Source organism: Ursus americanus, chromosome 6 (genome assembly GCF_024610735.1).
Source record: "Ursus americanus isolate L20-20 chromosome 6, mUrsAme1.1.p, whole genome shotgun sequence".
Classification (NCBI taxonomy): Eukaryota; Metazoa; Chordata; class Mammalia; order Carnivora; family Ursidae; genus Ursus; species Ursus americanus.
In genome coordinates this window covers 39061407-39080377 of record NC_142132.1, presented here as the reverse complement: position 1 = coordinate 39080377, position 18971 = coordinate 39061407, and positions in this window count along the sequence as shown.

Sequence of the window (18971 nt, the reverse complement as noted above, 5' to 3'; positions counted from 1 at the left end):
TCTCCTCGTCCAAACAGTCATCTGAAGTCAACAGAACAGCAGCTGCCTCTGGCCCCTCCGTGCAGCAAACAAAAGCAGCCATTCCAGGCCATGCACGCTGGGCTCTAGCAATCCCAGGTGATACCAGCCTGTCCTGCAGCCTGCCCACCACAGTGTCTCTCACCTGGCTGCAAGGAAGCAGGCCCCACAAAAATAATAAAACATCCTTTGCAGCATCTTTTAATCTCAACCCACAGGGAGAGCCCTCCAATATCAATCAGGTACACGTTGAGCTGAAGGAAATAATAAAATGCAATCTAATAACAAAGCGCCATCCCGTACTAATAACACAGAGTTTGCCAGAAGCATCTGAGATTCCAGTCTATAGTAAGTAAAGAGCTAGGAATGGGTGAAATTAAAGATTGGGCGGAAAGGGGAACAGGCAGGGAAAAAAGCGGCCCTTGAAAATCTGAACCAAAAGTGTATGTCGGTATTTGGAAAACTGGCTATTTCTACAGGCTGATTTCTTGCTCCCAGGGCAATAACATTTCAAATGTTCATAGACAAGCACTTAAAGTCAAATCATCAGTTATTCTTTAGAACAAGAAAATTATCTGCCTTCTTTGCATTCTCCAGTCCAATGAGCCCTTCTGGACAGAGCCCAGAAGAGCACAGGACAGAAGGGTCATCCTTATCCGTCTGGGTGAAAACGCAGCCCTGCAGAGTTAAGGAAGGATTTTAGTTATGGTCACTGTAAAAATCAGCTACGTCAACGTGATGCTCCTTGTGCTTTCAGCCCGAGGCACCCAACTGTAGCACCGTGCTTAGCTATAGAGAAATGCAGATATTGATCTGATGACGTTAAGTGTGACGTCATGGTAAAAAGGCATCACACCTTGGAGGAGAAAGAGGAGAAAGATGGATTCCTTCACAGAAGACTCTGGGTGCCCTGGGGAAAGAGAAGAGCTTTCAGGCTTCCACAGGCCACCGGCTGGCTCGGAGCACACACTCCCCAGGGAGGGGGCCACCCTGCTCCCTGTGGCTTCCCTGCACCTGGCAGCCACCCTCTCCATCCCTCCAGGTGGCCTCAAAGCCCCCGCACCGCAGGACTTCAAAGGCATCTGGGAGGCAATGAAGCTACTTGCACAAGTTCTCTCTCGCATGTGAGGAGATGGGGGATGTAATTTTCATTTTCAGCCCAAGCTTCACGTACCAGATTTCATTCAGAGATTACCAGCACTTAAGACTGCAAATATTTAATCATCCTCACTGAGAACCTGAGGCTAAAGAACTTTCCTCCTGGGGTCTGGTGCCAGTTTTCACACGTCTTCAGTAACCCTCGATTTAGTCCCTCTTTCCCAAAGACCAGTTTCAGTTATTATAGATGTAGCCTTCTGCTTTCATATAAACATTTTACTCCAAGACAAATACCATTTTCATTACAGTAAAATGGAAAAATACAGGTGAGGATAAAGCATCAATTTGAGAACATTTTGGTATATTTCAGTTTGAGTTTCTTTGATTTATGTCTGATTATTCATTAAGAGATAGATATATAGAGAAATTGATTTCACTCATTCGTGATCACGTTGTATGTACCCAATTATGTATCTATTTTTTAACTTAACATTTTATGTTGATCCTCTTCCTGTGTGATTAAAACATTTGTCTAAGCATTCTTTTTTTTTTTTTTAAGATTGTATTTATTTATTTGACAGAGAGAGCACAAGCAGGGGAAGCAACAGACAGAGGGAGAGGGAGAAGCAGGCTCCCCACTGAGCAGGGAGCCCGATGCCGGGCTCAATCCTAGGCCCCTGTGATCATGACCTGAGCCGAGGGCAGATGTTTAACTGACCGAGTCACCCAGGTGTCCCTTATCTAAGCATTCTATCATGAATCAGGCGATTTCTTCCTCCATGAACAATGATTCCTACTTTCACTGCCATAACTTTTTCTGCTAAGAAATAAAATTGCATTATTTCCCACCTGCAGTCAGGGCAGTAACTTCAGCTCCAAGGACTGAGGCCCCTCCTCGGGCTCTGCCCCCATGTTGAACGAGCACTCCACCAGCCAGCCGCCTTACCCTCCCCTGACTGGCCCCATCCCAGCCTGGCTGAGTGGCCTCAGAGCCTCACCCTCCAACCTGCTCTCCTTCCCTCCCTGACCAGAGCAGAAGGGCAGGTGAGGCAAGATTGCACACGATTCTAAGACAAACTCGTGGGCACAAAGCTTCTGGGAGATGGCTGTGCCCAGGATGCTGTGCTCCAGCTTCCATCCGAGTTAAATGAGGTATGAATCAGCATGACCAGGCAAAGTCACAGGGTCACCTCTGGGTGGTAGGCTTGGGGGGGGGGGGGGAGGCAGGACTTTCATTTCTTCCACATTGTAAATGTTTTCAGTGGTGGAATTTTTACTTTGTGTGTGAGTGTGTTGTGTGTTGGGCTTGAGGGTGCTTTTCAATAAACATTTAAAGCAAAATCGCGCCCCTGGGTCTTTCAGTCGGTTAAGCATCTGCCTTCGGCTCAGGTCATGATCTCAGGGACCTAGGATCGAGTCCCTTATCAGGCTCCCTGCTCGGTGGGGAGCCTGCTTCTCTCTCTCCCTCTGCTCCTCCTCCCTGCTCTTTCTCTCTCTCTCAAATAAATAAAGATCTTTTTTAAAAATCAAGAATTTGACATAAAGGTCATCTGTCCATGTGACGTAACCCTTTTCTGTCATTGATTAAGCAGAGCTTTCTCTTCGGAAATGTAATCAGTTTTTCAGTCTGAAGAATTGTGCCCATATCCTCCTTCATCTTCCTCTGTCTTATGTCTTCCTTAACATCTGTCTCCCTGCACAGAAACAGGAAGCATGGCTCGCTCCTGACTGAAGGCAAAAGCCCTCTGCGCTTCAACAAGCTAGACATTCAGGTGCCTTTTAATGCTTTTAAAATGCCACTTAATTAAGTCATATTTTAAGTTTATTAAAATGCCAAATCAACTTCATTACTTGACATGAAAATGTGTAAAGAAAGTGTCTCTTTAGTAGATGTCTTTACTATCTTTTAATAAAATTAGAAACATAGCTTTAACTTGCTAGCTATTTTAAGTGAAATTCAGAATGTCTAAGCCTGTTTCTTCTAGTTTTAAAATGTACAAAGAATGAAGTTTTTAGGAGCCTCCCGGGGCTTGGTGCCTGGGGCCTCACTGGCTTTACCGGCTCTCTTGGTGGTTTCACCCTTAAAACCTTGACGAACAACATGTGACAAGTCCATATGTAAGAGAACTGTGTGAAAAATCCATTCCCAAGGTGAGCTGCTGGGACATTTGAGCAGTGGGTGTATGGGGGGGGAGAGGCCCAAAGGACTCTGCATAACCTCGCTAGCAAAGGCTCCTCCCATGGACCCTATCCCAAAGTAATACTTGAATTTGATGCACAAATTTCCCTGCACTTTGAGGGAGAAAAATCTCGGGGGACATGTGTACAGCCTGTGGGGGCCATGCTTCCAGGAGAAATACGCAGGTGACCAGATCCAGGTGAAAGACCAGCAAACGTCGGCCGAAAGTGGCTGGCATAAAGCAAAGAGAAATATTCTTCCCGAATTGTTTGAACCTTCCGAGGGAAAGAGTCGATTTGTGGTTATTTGGAGAGCAGCGTGACCAGGCGCACCAGCCCTGGAGGTAAGCTGATGTTCTGAAAGGAAGGGAGCCCTGAATTCTCCTCCGCGGGGGCCACAGGTCCCCACCCAGCCTGGAGGCCGCAGTCAGGCAGCACAGACTGAGTGGCACGAAGCAGGTAAAAAGGAACAAGAGGACTAACAGCAGAATGACAACCTTGGAGACCGGGGCGCCGTGGGGAGTGGGGACTGGGATGGCCATAAGGGCCCACACTGCTGCTGTGGTCTCGACGTTCTGAGTTTTCCCAGAAGAGTGGAAATCTAGATTTTAATTTGAAACTTTTGGTTTTAAACTGTGGGCTCAATTTTTTGAAAGACACAGTGCCAACCAAAAAAGAAAAAGCAAAACAGGAACTACCACATCCGGCCCATTCGCAGGATAATCATCTGCTCCTGGTTGCCGACCCCGCCCAGTTTACACCTTCGGCCTGGCTGTCATTATCCCCATAAGCGACGAGGTCACCCTTCCCATGAGGCCCAGGGCCCTCCCGCCCCAGTGAAACCACTTGACTCCACTATTTGATTACGCAAATGAAAAGCAAAGGCTGTTTGCAGATCTCTGAAATCAAGACATTTGAGAAGCTAAGCGCCTAAAAGGCCTTCTTGTTCTCTGTGATCAGGTACAAGGGGGCCCAGCTGTAGGCAGAGCTGCGTGCCCCAGATCACATTGCCTGATGGGAAATGCTGTTCTCTGAGTGAGGTAAGTGGGGGACTGTAGGTGCCTGCATCATGATGGGCCTTTTTGAAAGCACATGTTCCTGTTCGAGAGGCTGTTCGGAAGAGATCAAGAGGGGAGACCCAGAAGCCTAAGAGGAAGGGTAAGTCCCAACCTTTGCTTCGCGTGGGAGTCTCGAGTCCAGGCTGTATTACTCATGCCCCCAATATATAATATTTAGGACCAAACCCTTCTGAGTCCTTAAAGGAATGCACTGATGTTATAGTGTCCATGTCCTCCTATGCTCTGATTTAATGACCCTGGGATGGGCCCCAGGAATCATTTTAACACATGAGTCCATTGATTCCAGCGCACAGAAGCCAACTGCGCTCTGAGAAACTTGGGACTGGGGTGTAAGGGAAAGACCACATCCCTACAGGGACAGGTGGGTTCCCCTGTAAAGGGAATGGAGTTGTCCTCCCTCAGTCACACTGGGCAGGGATGGGAAGACAGGTGAGATGGAATGTTTCTTCCCTCTGGGCCTCCCAGATTCCAAAGAAACTAGGAAGGCTTGGAAATCCTCCTGGGATGTGAGAGAAGCTTGTCTCTGGAGCATGGAGGCAGGTTGGAGGTTAGGCTAGGAAGCCTGCCGCGGCCAGTACTCCATGAATGTGACCAACAATCCCAGAGCCTCCAGCAAGCTCTTGACTTCTGAGCTGTGATGTAGGGAGAGGAATCTATTCTTCTTCTCAGTGTGTGTCTACTCTTGGGCTGCAGAGAGGTTCAGTTAAAGGGGGAAGGGCATATAACCCCAAGGTATGTACAGCGACCGCAGAAGCCTTAGAAAGCAGTGGCTCTGGAACATGCTGGAGGTGACTCCCTATTGAAAAAAGCCTGTCAGAGGCCCAGAGCAGCGTGGGAGACCATTGGGGTACATCCCCCCAACACTCCTGTCCAGAGAAGGGGGCACATTGAAGGACACTTGTCCTTTAGCCACGCAGGAAGACACTTTTGAGCAAACTTGGCCTTTTGTTGCCAATAATTTAATTGTACCCATGAACCAAGAAGAGTCAGGCGGCTTTGGGTTATAAAAGTAAAATTAAAAATAAAAATTACTTGCCCTTTCTGTATGTATATCTGTTTATTAAAAACCCACACTTCTATTAGTAGGTCTTTCACCTTGGATAAAAATCAGTCCAGGTACTCGTCACTTGGCAGAAGAGGTAGACTCCGGCCCAGGGCGGCAGTCAGCAGCACCTCTGGGGACAGAGGAGGAGGGCTGAGGGAAAGGCCACACCTGCCTAAGGCTGTCAGATTTCGGCCTTGTTCAGTCTGCAGACACCTTCTTTGGAGACAAAGGTGGTACCCTGGCCCTCCCCAGTCCTTTTTAGAAACAAGAAAAACCAATTATAAAGTTTATATTGAAATATTTAAAAAGCAGTAGTGAAAAATAGAATAGAAATCTGAAATTGACAAACAGAGGAATGTAGGGTATGAGAAAGGGCTTTTCCAATCAGTGGAGAAGAGTGTTTCTTCTAGAATTGTTGTAGACAACAGGGTGGCCATCTGGATAAAAGCTGGATTCCTATTCGGCTTTATCTAGAGTAAGTTCCAGATGGATCAATAATTTAAATGCAGTAAATAAAATCACAAACTTGAAATATTTTTTAAACTTGGAAGCAAGAAGGCCTTTTTAAGTGTGACTCAAAACCCAAAGACAGAGAAGCACACATAAGATAAATTCAACTCCATAAGAATAAAAACAATTGTGTGGTTTGTAAAAAAAATGCAAATAACATTGAAGTTAAAATACAGGTAGTGAAAAACATTTTCAACTTGTATCTTCAATCTAAACACAGCTCCCACAAATCAATGAGAAAAAGACCAGAAACCCAACAGAGAAAAGGCAAAGGACATGAAGAGACAATTCACAGAAAAGGAAATCTGAAAAGTCCTTAAACATAGGAAAAGATGCCTAACCTCGCTTAATAGATTCTTCAGATCCTAAAGATAACATTGACACATATGAGTCTCTACATGTGCAAAAATTCTTTACAGGATGACTTATAATAACAAGCTGCCCCATGTCCACTCATAAGGGACTGATTCAATAAACCACAGTTCATTCATACAATGGGGTCCTGCATGTCCTGGGAAAAGACAGATCTTTGGAATACTGTTATGGAAGGATCTCCAACATATATTGTTCAAGTCAAAAAATCATGAAAAGCATGACTCAGAGAAGTATGTATACTATGTGTGAAAAAAAGAGAAAGAACATACATATAAACATATATATGCATATGTATGTAAATATATGCATAAAACACCAAGAAGCAGGAAGTCGCTGCCTCTAGATTGGGAGACCTGGGGTAGCAGAGGGACAGCAGTGAAAGGGAGACTTTTTCACCATGCAGCCTTTTCATCTATTAAATTTGTATTTAAATTTAAATTTGTATATATTACATTACCAACTCAAAAATAGCATTTTTTTTCAAAAATTACATTTTAAAAAATAAAGCACTTAGGTTTAGATCAACAGAGAAACCAGACCCTAGCATAGCTGAGGGTCATGGGAGACATGAAAAATGAGAATTAAACTGGAAGGAAAAAAATCAACTGAAAGACTGCACCAAAGAGAGAAGTCAGTATATGGAGAAAGACCCAAAAGTTCGTTCCCTTAAGAAATGGTGCTGGGACAGCTGGATAGCCACATGCAAAAGAATGAGATCTGATCCTAACCTCATACTATATACAAAAATTACCTCAAAAATGGTTGAGGGGCGCCTGGGTGGCACAGTCGTTAAGCGTCTGCCTTCGGCTCAGGGCGTGATCCCGGCATTCCGGGATCGAGCCCCACATCAGGCTCCTCCACTAGGAGCCTGCTTCTTCCTCTCCCACTCCCCCTGCTTGTGTTCCCTCTCTCGCTGGCTGTCTCTCTCTATCAAATAAATAAATAAAATCTTAAAAAAAAAATGGTTGAAAGACCTGTATGTTAGAGCCAAAACTATAAAACTCTTAGAAGAAAACATAGGGGTGAATCTTCATGACCCTGGATATGGCAACAAATCAGACGTCATCAAAATTAAAAACTTTTATCTTTCGAAGGATACCATCAAGAAAGTGAAAAGACAACCTATAGAATGGAAGAACTTTTTAAAATCATGAATCTGTTAAACGATTTGTATCTAAAATACATAAAGATTTCTTACAACTTAATCATTAAAAGACAATCCAATTTTTAAATGGGCAGAGAATCGAGTAGATAGTTCTTCAAAGAAGATCTACAAATGGCTGACAGCATGTGAAAAGATGCTCATCGTTGGTAATCAAGGAAATGCACATCCAAGCCACGGTGAGATATCATTCACACCCATTAGGACAGCTATTCTCAAAAAGTTAAGAGGTGCCTGGTTGGCTCAGTCGGTGAAGCGTATGCCTTGGGCTCGGGTCCTGGGATGGAGAAATGCAAACATGCTGACACAGAAAGTTGTACATGAATGTTCATATTTATGCATAATAGCCAAAAATCAGAAATAACCTGAATGTCCATCAACTGATAAATGGATGAACAAAATGTGGTGTATCCATGCAATGGAGTATTGTTCAGCCATAAAAAGGAAGGCGGTGCTGATACATGCTACAACATGCATAAGAGCCATCTTCTATGATTCCATTCCTGTGAAATGTCCAAGTGGGCAAAGAGAGAAATAGAAAGCAGATTAGTGGCTGCATCGGGCTGCAGGATGGAGGATTAAGGGTGTGCTAGAGTATGGAGTTTCTTTGACGTAATGAAAATATTCTGTAATTGATTGTGTAATGGCTACACAAGTGGGTGAATATACTGAAAACCATTGAATTGTACACCTTAAATGGGTGAATTGTGTGACATGTGAATTATACATCTATAAAACTCTCAACAACAAAAAAAAAGTCAATGGCCTCTTTCCTTCAAATCATTTGAACAATTTTAAAAAAGAACAAGATACTGTGTGTATCTTCCTACAGCGGCTGGTTTTGCAAAGATGCACATATTGTACGGACTCATGTGAACTCCCCAATTGTGCCATCTATGTATGGTGTGTATACACACACTTGCACAAGTAAACATACGTCAGGACCCTTTACCAGGTTTACCCGAGAAGGTAAACAGATCGGAGGGAAAGTTTCCTTTCTACTTTATACACCTCTGTGTTGTCTGAATGTTTACAGTGAGCACTTGCTATTTTGTTAGTAAACAATAAAAATAAGAAAAGGCAAAAAAGTGAGCTCCTTTACGGCCCTACACAGTAAGTATTCTCTCTTACTGGGCGGGAAGACTGAGTCCCAGCAGAGGTGAGGGACACCGCCAGGCTTTCTGACACGGCGAGGGGCGGCCGTGCCTGGGAGCAGAGAGCTCACCCATAGGACCCCAAGCCTAAGCATTCCACCTCCACCCCCTGTTTGCTGGAATGGAACTCAGGCTATTTTGGTAATCTTCCCGAAACGGACCTCCTGGGAGTCTACTTCAACAACAGGGGATGGCAACAATAACCCAGTTCAAGTGCACACATGAAACTAACCAGGTTTGTGCAACACATTTCGAAGTTCACCAAAATTAAGTAAGAGCCTACGAAACACCAAAGGAGGCTCCGAGCAGCTGGTGATCAGGCTCCAAGGCTTGAGAGATTCTTGTCTTTAAAATGTTCCAGTCATTTAAATATTCATTAGGAATTCAGCATCACTGGGGAAATGTGTTAAATGAGTTAAAAGAGCTAAATACCACAATTCACAGTGGAAAAATATCCAAACTACTTGTTGATTGCTATACTTTCTGAAGCAACCAGTGGAGTGGCACTAAAGCCAGGCAGCCCCCTGGCATTTAAGTAGTGTGTGCCTTCTTGGAAAGTGTCCTTGGAGAGACCTCTGTTTTCCCTTGGGCTGAAAAATGTTTCCAAGGCTTCTAGTAGTATCTCAGTGGTTTTCTGCAGAAATTTAAAAAACAAACAAACAAAACACTTGCCTTGGTGAGAAGTGCTTAGTACGAATGGTTGCTGACAATTTCTTAGCATCTCCCTTTGGGGATCAGTTGACCTGCTGGAGAAAACTGTCTCCCTAGGTTCTTGGTACCTGGAAAATCTCTGAAACTGTGGGGCAGAGGAGACTTGGGCTCTCCTTTGTGGTGAACAGTGGCTTTTCACTTCCACTGCCTCACCGCCACCTTCCTCCAGTTAATAACCCTGTGGTTTGAGGAACGCACCTCTCCCCTACTCTTAGTCTATGGGGTCCAACTGGGATGCCACTCTTTGCCTTGTGGCAGCCGGAACTCATGGCCAGCTAATCAGAACACAACACCCCCCAGCCCACAGTGATTGGCTTTTCTTAGGTCAGTGTGAGTATGGTTTCCTATCACTCGGAACCAAAATGGTTTTCACTGGATCAGCCCCCAAACACAACAGTGGGTGCTCAGAAAAACAGCCACTGCTAGAGCAGCTAAGAGCAGCTGGGGGGCCTGGGTCCTCTCTCACTCAGGAACTGGGCCAGCCTCTGGCACACCCCACTACAGTGTGGGACCTGACCTTCCCACCTCTGCAACAGCTGACTTGTCACTCATTTTATCTGCCTCTTAAGGCACCCCCAAATAAACCCACTCACCCAGAGGTGACCATGCACAAAATAGAATTTGTGGAAGGTTCCCTAGGAGAGAGGGGAGGGCTTCTATCACGTACCCCACAGCAACGCCTTTAGAAGTCTTCATCACGTGTCCGTACTCCCCAAGGCTCTTCTCTGTGCCCCCTGCCCTGGCACATTCTTCTCTCCCTCCCCACCTTCCCCCAGGGGCTCTGCAATCTCCCCCCTACAGAAGCAAACACTTTCTTATTTTCTCAGGCAGCAAACTCCTCCCTTGTTACAATTCCAGGCAGACGTGGACCCCAGGTCGTGAGGCTTCGCTGCGGTACCCGTTTTAAGTGAGGAAACCATACCATGCTCATCATGTATGTTAATGAACTTGCAGCAACCTGGGAGCTAATGAGACTTGCTATCCAGATTTTTTAAAACAGTGTTTCACAGAGTGAAGCAACTTGCTCCTGGCCACAAGCCTGGCAGGGGGGCAGAGTCAGGACTCAAACCTACTCTGCCTTGGCAATCCAGATGAAACCAAGCAACTGGTGTGGACAAGCCATGTGCTGATGGATAAGTGAGAGAGGCAGTGGAGGGGGCCGAGAACACTCGGATCCACTTCATTAGATGTGAAGGTGTCCAAACATGTAAGGGCTTTGGGCAAAGATACGGAGATATATGTGGTGGAGATTTCCTGAGAAAAATGATTGTAACGTTGATATGTTCGGGAAAATTGTACATTTCCCACTTTGTTGTTCAGTTTGTCACAGTGATTGTTGCTGTTTTCCGGACAGCTTGACCTGCTCATAACATGAGTTATGCCCGCCCTGGCATGCAGACTCACAGCACGGATGGCCCCTTTGTTGTTTAAAGCACACATTTCAATAGACTCTGAGATCCCAGCAAAAATTGCCCCCCCAATCCCCACGTAGGCAACCCTCTCCAGGCCATGGACTTCCTCCAACTTCAGGGACAGCCTTGATTCCAAATCTCCTTTCGACTGGAGCATCTTCTACCTGACCCAGGGAGCCCCATCTACGTGTCTGTGAGGACTGGCCTTCAAGGCAAGGGGTGCGGGTGCCCCCTGGTTCTCGATCCCCGCACTGTCCCTGCTCTGCCTGGGCCCCAAGTGGCTGCTATGTCAATTAAATCTCCCCCTGCAACAACAACAGCAAAAAGTGCCCCCCAGTCCCTTTCCTGAACAAGACAAGCTCGGCACACATGCTTGAGAAAATGCTTTGAACGTTGGTCATAGCAGATGCATATATCATTTTACGGACTTGGGGCCCAGAAAAAAGAAAAGATGGCTGTTTTCTTCGTCAGCAACACCATAGGCACAGTTTGGGGCAGAGATTCAGAGCCTGGGTGCGAACGCTAGCCCCCTCTTAGGATCTGTATGGACGAAAAATTACTCATCCTCACAATCCTCGGTTTTTTCATTGATAAAATGGGAGAGGTAATAACACCTTCCTGATCGGACTATTATGAGGATAAAAATGAAAGACTGTAAGGAGCAGAGCTGGGATCCTGGCACGCTGTTAGGCCATCGATAAATGTTAGGGCTTATTATCCCTTATTATTATCCTGAGTGTCCATTTTTGTTCAAAGGACATAGATGCTTTTCCCAACGGGAAAAAGATGAAGTTTGGTTTTAAGATCCTCTGTAACAAAGCAGCAGCTTCTGTTTTCTTTGGCCTTTCTTTCGGGCCCAGTGATTCTGCGAAGGCAGTGACTGCGGGGTATTTTCATTTTGCACTTCAGCTGGAAATAAAGGCGACGAACAGCATGGAAGGTAGACAATTTGTAACACAGTTCAGCTCTGGCCTCCAATGTTTGAGAATTTCCTCATGACAAAATGTTCCTGGGGTATTCAAAATAAAAATAGCTCACATTACCTCCTCTCACTCCCCACATATGGAGGAAACCTAATGAGCCCCATTGGCCCCACATTGACCAACCTGGTCAGGCCCTGAACAAGCAGCATAGACCGAGCACTGGTAGCTGCTCTCCCTGCACTGTCTTAATGTTCAATCAAGTGTATGAAGATGCACTTGAGTCCAGAGGCAGCGTGACTCAGTGGCTCGGTGGCTCAGGAGGAGAACACTAGACCCCAACCAACTGGATGTGAATCCCAGCTATGTGACCTTGGGAAAGTTACTCAACCTCTCTGAGCCTCAACACCTTCATCAGTAGCATGAAAGTAGTACATGTCTCATGGGGTGTAGTGAGGATTTAGAGGTGCTATTAAATGGAAAAGACCAACAATGACAGGCACACAGTAAGTACTTGGAAGTACGCGATAAATATTAGCCGTTATTTTTCTCACCCTACTTAGTGACAGAGTAAGTAGAATGGGCATCTATAGTTTGTTCTATCCAACATGTATATTCCTGTCTTCTGGAAACCACACCCCAATTTTATTTTGAGTTTCCTCCTCCATTCATTGCACATAGTCTTGGATAGGCTGTCAATTAAATTACTCCAAGAAAGATATGGCTGGCCCAAGAAATGCCAGTGAGATATTCTTTCCCGGAATTTGACTCAAGGATAGTGACCAAATGACTGAACATGATTGGAGATCTAGAAATTCATCTTAGGAACAACAGGGACCAGGGTCGTCATTAGCTTCTGCTGCCCAGATCTATTCTGGTCATGTCCCTCTACTCCATGAGCTACCTCTCAGGCTTCTTACGTGCAAATTCCAGAGGTGATTTCTGTGGCTTGCAATGAAACAACGCTAAGACATCCTTCAAGATTCTTCCTATTTCAGCACAGCCCTCTGCTCTAGTACATAACAATGACAGATAAAACTTGAAAAGAGAAACACTCTAGGATAAATGTTTGGGGCCAGAAATAAGACAGGAATGCAACATTGAAGATGATACAGAAGGTGATTGCTTGTTGACCACTGGAGCCCAAAGCAGGCAAGGTACCTGGAGCTTGGTGGTTTTTCACAGGTAAGGGGACTAAAACTATTCCATGTGAGTTGGAGAACTGGCTCCAATCCCTCTGCTTAAAGTCAGGTGTTGGGATGTGGATCCCCTGGTGGGGCAATAAGGATGAAATAAACTCCGACCTACTCCCTGGAGCATTGATTTATTTGAGGTTCTGGATCTCGAGAGGAGGCTGGACAGAGAACATAGAATTAATCAAGACTGCTGCTGGCTTTTGTCTGGGCGTAGGATTTCTCTAGCATTACCAAAGAACAGAATCTTTAGAAAATAGATACTATTCAAACACAAAGAAAAGCAGAGTATTTATATTTATATTACACAAAGTAGAATTCAGAAGAAGGAATATTAGCAAGAATAAAGGAAGATATGATGATAAAGGAATCAATTCATTAAAAAAGAAATCCAGGGGCACCTGAGTGGCTCAGTTAAGCATCTGACTCTTGATCTCGACTCAGGTCTTGATCTCAGGGTCATGAGTTCAAGCCCCATGTTGGACTCCACTCTGGGCATGGGGCCTACTTAAAAAAAAGAAAGAAAAAAGAAATAAGAAATCCAAATATGTATGCATCTAATAACAGGCTCTAAAACATGATAGAAAAACTGATAGAGGTAAAAGGAAAAATAGACTAAACCACAATTGTATTTGGACATTTTGATACCCATTCATTAACTGATAGACCAAAAAAAAAAAAAAAATCAGTAAGGATATAAAACTCAACACTATCAACCAACCTATCCTAATTGGTATTTCTAAAAAAGTCTACCCAACAACAGAATAAACATTCTTTTTGAGTTTATATGGAACATCACCAAAATATACTGTATTCTGGTCATAAAATAAGTCTCAATAAATCTGAAAAGGATTGAAATAATACAGATATGTTCTCTGACCAAAACAGAACTAATCTAGAGGGGCGCCTGGGTGGCACAGCGGTTAAGCGTCTGCCTTCGGCTCAGGGCGTGATCCCGGCGTTATGGGATCGAGCCCCACATCAGGCTCCTCCGCTATGAGCCTACTTCTTCCTCTCCCACTCCCCCTGCTTGTGTTCCCTCTCTCGCTGGCTGTCTCTCTCTGTCAAATAAATAAATAAAATCTTTAAAAAAAAAAAAAAAGAACTAATCTAGAAATCAAGAACAGAAAATTATGAAAAAAAAATCCGAATATTTGGAAATTAAACCATACACTCCTAATTTACCGATGGGTCAAATAAAAAATCACAAGGGAATTAGAAAATATTTTGCACTGAATCAAAATGAAAATACAATATTTATAATTTTTGGGATGCAACTAAAGCATTGCTTAGAGAGAAATGTATACCATTAGCTATTTATATTAAGAAACAATAAAGGTGGGGCGCCTGGGTGGCGCAGTCGTTAAAGCGTCTGCCTTCGGCTCAGGGCGTGATCCTGGCGATCTGGGATCGAGTCCCACATCAGGCTCTTCCGCTGTGAGCCTGCTTCTTCCTCTCCCACTCCCCCTGCTGTGTTCCCTCTCTCGCTGGCTGTCTCTCTGTCACATAAATAAATAAAATCTTTAAAAAAAAAAAAAAAAGAAACAATAAAGGTCTAAAATCAGTGATCTAAGCATGTATCTAAAGGAACTAAAAAGAGGAGCAAATCAATCTTAATAACAAAAAAAAGCAGAAACATCAATGACACAGAAAATGGAAAAAAATAAAATCGATAGAAGCACCTGGCTGGCTCACTCAGTCGAGAGACTAACTCTTGGTTCTGGCCCAGGTTATGATCCCTGGGTCATGGGATTGAGCCCTGTGTCAGGCTCTGTGTTTGGCAGGGATTCTGCTTGGGATTCTCTCTCTTCTTCTCCCTCTGCCCCTCCCCCCCTCATGTGCCCTCTCTCTCTCAAATAAATAAATAAATAAATCTTTTAAAAAATAAAATCAGGGGCACCTGGGTGGTTCAGTTGGTTAAGTGTCTGTCTTTGGTTCAGGTCATGATCCCAAGGTCCTGGGATCAAGCCCTGCATCAGGCTCCCAGCTCAGCAGAAAGCCTGCTTCTCCCTCTCCCTCTGCTGCTCCCCTGCTTGTGTGCTCTCTCTCAGTCAAATAAATACATAAAATCTTTTTAAAAATAAATAAAGCCAATAAAACCCAAAGTAAATTCTTTGAAAAGTGTTTTTTTAATTGAACAACTCTAGATAGACTTGCCAGAAAAAAGAAAAAAGACACAAATTGCCAAAATCAGGCAAGAGACACCACCACGAAGCCTACAGACAAAGAAAGAATATTAAAAGAATACTGTGAAGAATTTCCTCCAACTTTTTAAATTGTGGTAAAATATGTAAAATTTACTATCTTAATCATTTGTAAGTCTACAGTTCAGTCATATGGGAATACATTTATAATATTGTACAACCATCACCACCATCCATCTACAGAACTCTTTTCATCTTTTTTTTTTAAGATTTCTTTAAAATTTTTAAATAATCTCTACATCCAACATGGGGCTGGAACTCACAATCCCAAGATCAAGAGTCACACTCTCCAAATGAGTCAGCCAGGTGCCCCTCTTTTCATCTCATAAAACTGAAAATCTATATGCATTAAATAACTCCCCATTTCCCATCCAACCAGCCTCTAGCAAACACCATTTTACTTCCAACTCTATGATTTTGGCCACTCTAAGTACCTCATAAGTAAAATCAAACAGCATTTGCTTTTTGTGATTTGCTTATTTCATTTAGCATAATGTCCTCAAGGTTCACCATGTTGTAGTATATGTCAGAATTTCCTTCCTTTTTAAGGCTGAATATTCCATTGTACATATATACCACATTTTTTTAAGTTTCTTTCTTTAAATTCCAGTTAATTAACATACAGGGTTATATTAGTTTCAGGTGTACAACATAATGATTCAGAAATTCCATATATCACCTAGTGCTCATCACAAGGGCACTCCTTAATCCCCAATACCTATTTAATCCATCCCCCCAATATACCACATTTTTCTTATTCATCCATCCACCAATGGACAACAGGGGTCCTGTCACATTTTCAGATACTATGAACAATGCTCCTATGAACATAGATGTATAAATATCTCTTTGAGACCTTGATTTCATTCCTTTGAGTATATATCCAGAAATGGAATTACTGGATCATATGGCAATTCTATTTTAAATTTTTTGAGGAACTGCCATCCTCCTTTCACAATGTGCATTAAGTGTTTTAATTTCCCCACATCCTTGCCAGCACTTGTTATTTTCTTTTCTTTTTCTTTTAAAGATGTATTTATTTATGGAGGGGGGGCAAAGGGAGAGAGAATCTTAAGCAGACTCTGCGCTGAGCACAGAGCGCAACATGGGGCTTGACCTCATGACCCTGAGATCACAACCTGAGCTGAAACCAAGAGTCAGACACTTAACCGGCTACACCACCCAGGCACCCCTTTCTTTTCTTAATAATAGTCATTCTAATGAGTGTGAGGTGGTATCTGTTATAGTTTTGCTCTGCATTTCGATCAACAATTTTATGCTAATAAATTCAACAACTTGGTGAAATGGACAAATTCCTTGAAAGACCTTGTATTACTTTGCTAGGACTGCCATATCAAAGTACCAAGACTGAATGTCTTAAACAATATAAGCTTATTTTTTCATAATTCAGGAGGCTAGAAGTCTAAGATCAAGGTGTCAACAGGGTTGATTTCTTCTGAGGCCTCTCTCCTTGGCCTGTAGATGGCCACCTTCTCCCTGTGTCTTCACATAGTCTTCCTTTATACCTGTGTCCTAATCTCTCTTTTTTCTCCCCCAAGAGTTATTTATTTATTTAGAGAGAGAGTACAGCAGCAGGGACAGAGGGACAGGGAGAGAGAATCTCAAGCAGACTCTGCACTGAGCTTCAGCCCGCTGCGGGGCTTGATCCCAGGACCCCGAGATCACGACCTGAGCCAAAACCGAGAGGGTCTTTCAACTGACTGCACCACCCAGGCACCCCCTAATCTCTTCTTATAAGGACACCAGTTATGTTTGATTATGGCCCACCCTAAGGTCTTAACTTAATTACCTCATCAAAGGCCTGATCTCTAATACGGTCACATTCTGAAGTACTGAGGGTTAGGACTTCAACATTTTAATTTGGAGGGAAACACAATTCAGCCCATAACAAACTACCAAAACTCACTCAAGAGAAAATAGATAATGTGAGTTGCTCTAAATTTATTAAAGAAATTGAATTCAGGGGGCTCCTGGGTGGCTCAGTCGGTTAAGCGCCCACCTCTTAGGTTCTGCTCTGGTCATGACCTCAGAGTCGTGAGATGGAGCCCCGCATCAGTGCTCAGTGCAGTGTCTGCTTGGCATTCTTTCTCTCCCTCTCCCTCTGCCCCTATCCTCTCTCTCTCAAATAAATGAAATCTTTAAAAAAAAATGAATTCATTGCTTAAAACCTTTCCACAAAAACAAAAACAAAAAAACTTCAAGCCCAAGTGACTTCACTGGTTAATTCTACCAAATATTTAAAACAGAATTAATGCCATACCTACACAATCTCTTTCAGAAAACAGGAAATGATGGAACACTGATATCAAAACCTGACAAAGACACTACAAGAAAGAAAGCTGCAGAACTATATCCCTCGAAACCACAGATGCAAAAATCCTAAACCAAAATTTTAGCAAATCAAGTCCATCAATATGTAAATGGGTAACACATCATGAGCAAATGGGTTGAATGCAGGAATACAAAGTTGACTTAATATTCAAAAGTCAATCTAAGACAAAAAAAATGGAAGAATTGCTAAAATCCTACATCCATCCCTTATAAAAACTCTCAGCAAATCAGAATAGAAGAAATTTTGCTCACCTGATAAAAAGCATCCAAGAAAATACTTTGGTTAACATCATGCTTAATGACGAAAGACTAAATGTTTTCTTTCTAAGAACAGGAATAAGGCAACTTCTTACAACTTCTATTCAACATACTACAGGAGGCCCTAGCCAGCGCAATAAGGCAAGAAAAATAAATAAAATGTGTAAAGATTGCAAAGGAAGATATAAGACTCTATTTGCAGATGATATGATGGCCTTTGTAGAAATCCAAGGAGATCTATTTTTAAAAAAGCCATTAGAACAAATAAGCATGATCACATCATATAAAAATAAATTCTATTCCAATATAAACAATGAAAAAGTATAAATTTAAAAATTTTAATATCATATATGATGGCTAAAAAATTTCATAGATAAATTTAATTATGTATGTAATGTAACTATACACTGAAAAACTACAAAATATTGCTGAGTAAAATCTAAAAATATAAATAAATGGAACATATAGAACATATTCATAAATATAGAACATATTCATGGATTGGAAGGTTTTTTCCTGAAATTGATATGTACATTCAACATAATCCCATTCAAAATCCTAGCAGACTTCTAGTATACTTTATAACAAGTCTTGAAATTAGGTAGTGTTCTTCAGTATTCTTCCTGTTCAACGTTCTTGGACTAAGTATTTACATATAATTTTATAATTAACTTGTCAATTTCTACAAAACAGTTTAATGTAATTTGGATGGGGATTGTACAGAATATAGATCAATTTGGGGAAAGCTGATTCTTAACAATATTAAAATTTCTAATCTATGAACATGGTGTAACTCTCAATTTATTAGATCTTCTTTAATTATCAGTAATATTTTATACATTCAGTAAGTCTTACTTATCTTTTCATATTCTTGATGCTATGTAATTGACTATACATAGACAAAGGTGCAAAGTTAATTCAACGAATAAATGAAAGTCTTTTTAACAGATGATACAGGATCATTTGGGTATCATACAGAAAATCCTAAAGCTTGACCCTTATCTCATACCACCTGCAAAGTAACTCAAAATGTATGTTTATAGACTTAAATGTAAAACCATGAACTGTCTAGGAGAAAATCTTTGTGACATTAGGTTAAGGAAAAATTTTTTACTTAGAATATAAAAAATGCAAACCATTAAAAATGATAAATTGGACTCCGTGAAAATAAAAATCTTTCACTATTAGAGGAAATTAAAATACCAGGCATAGCTGATGATATTTGTAAAACATATATCTGATAAAGGACTTAGATCCAAATGATATAAGGAGTTTTCATAACTTGATAACCAGTAGCAAATA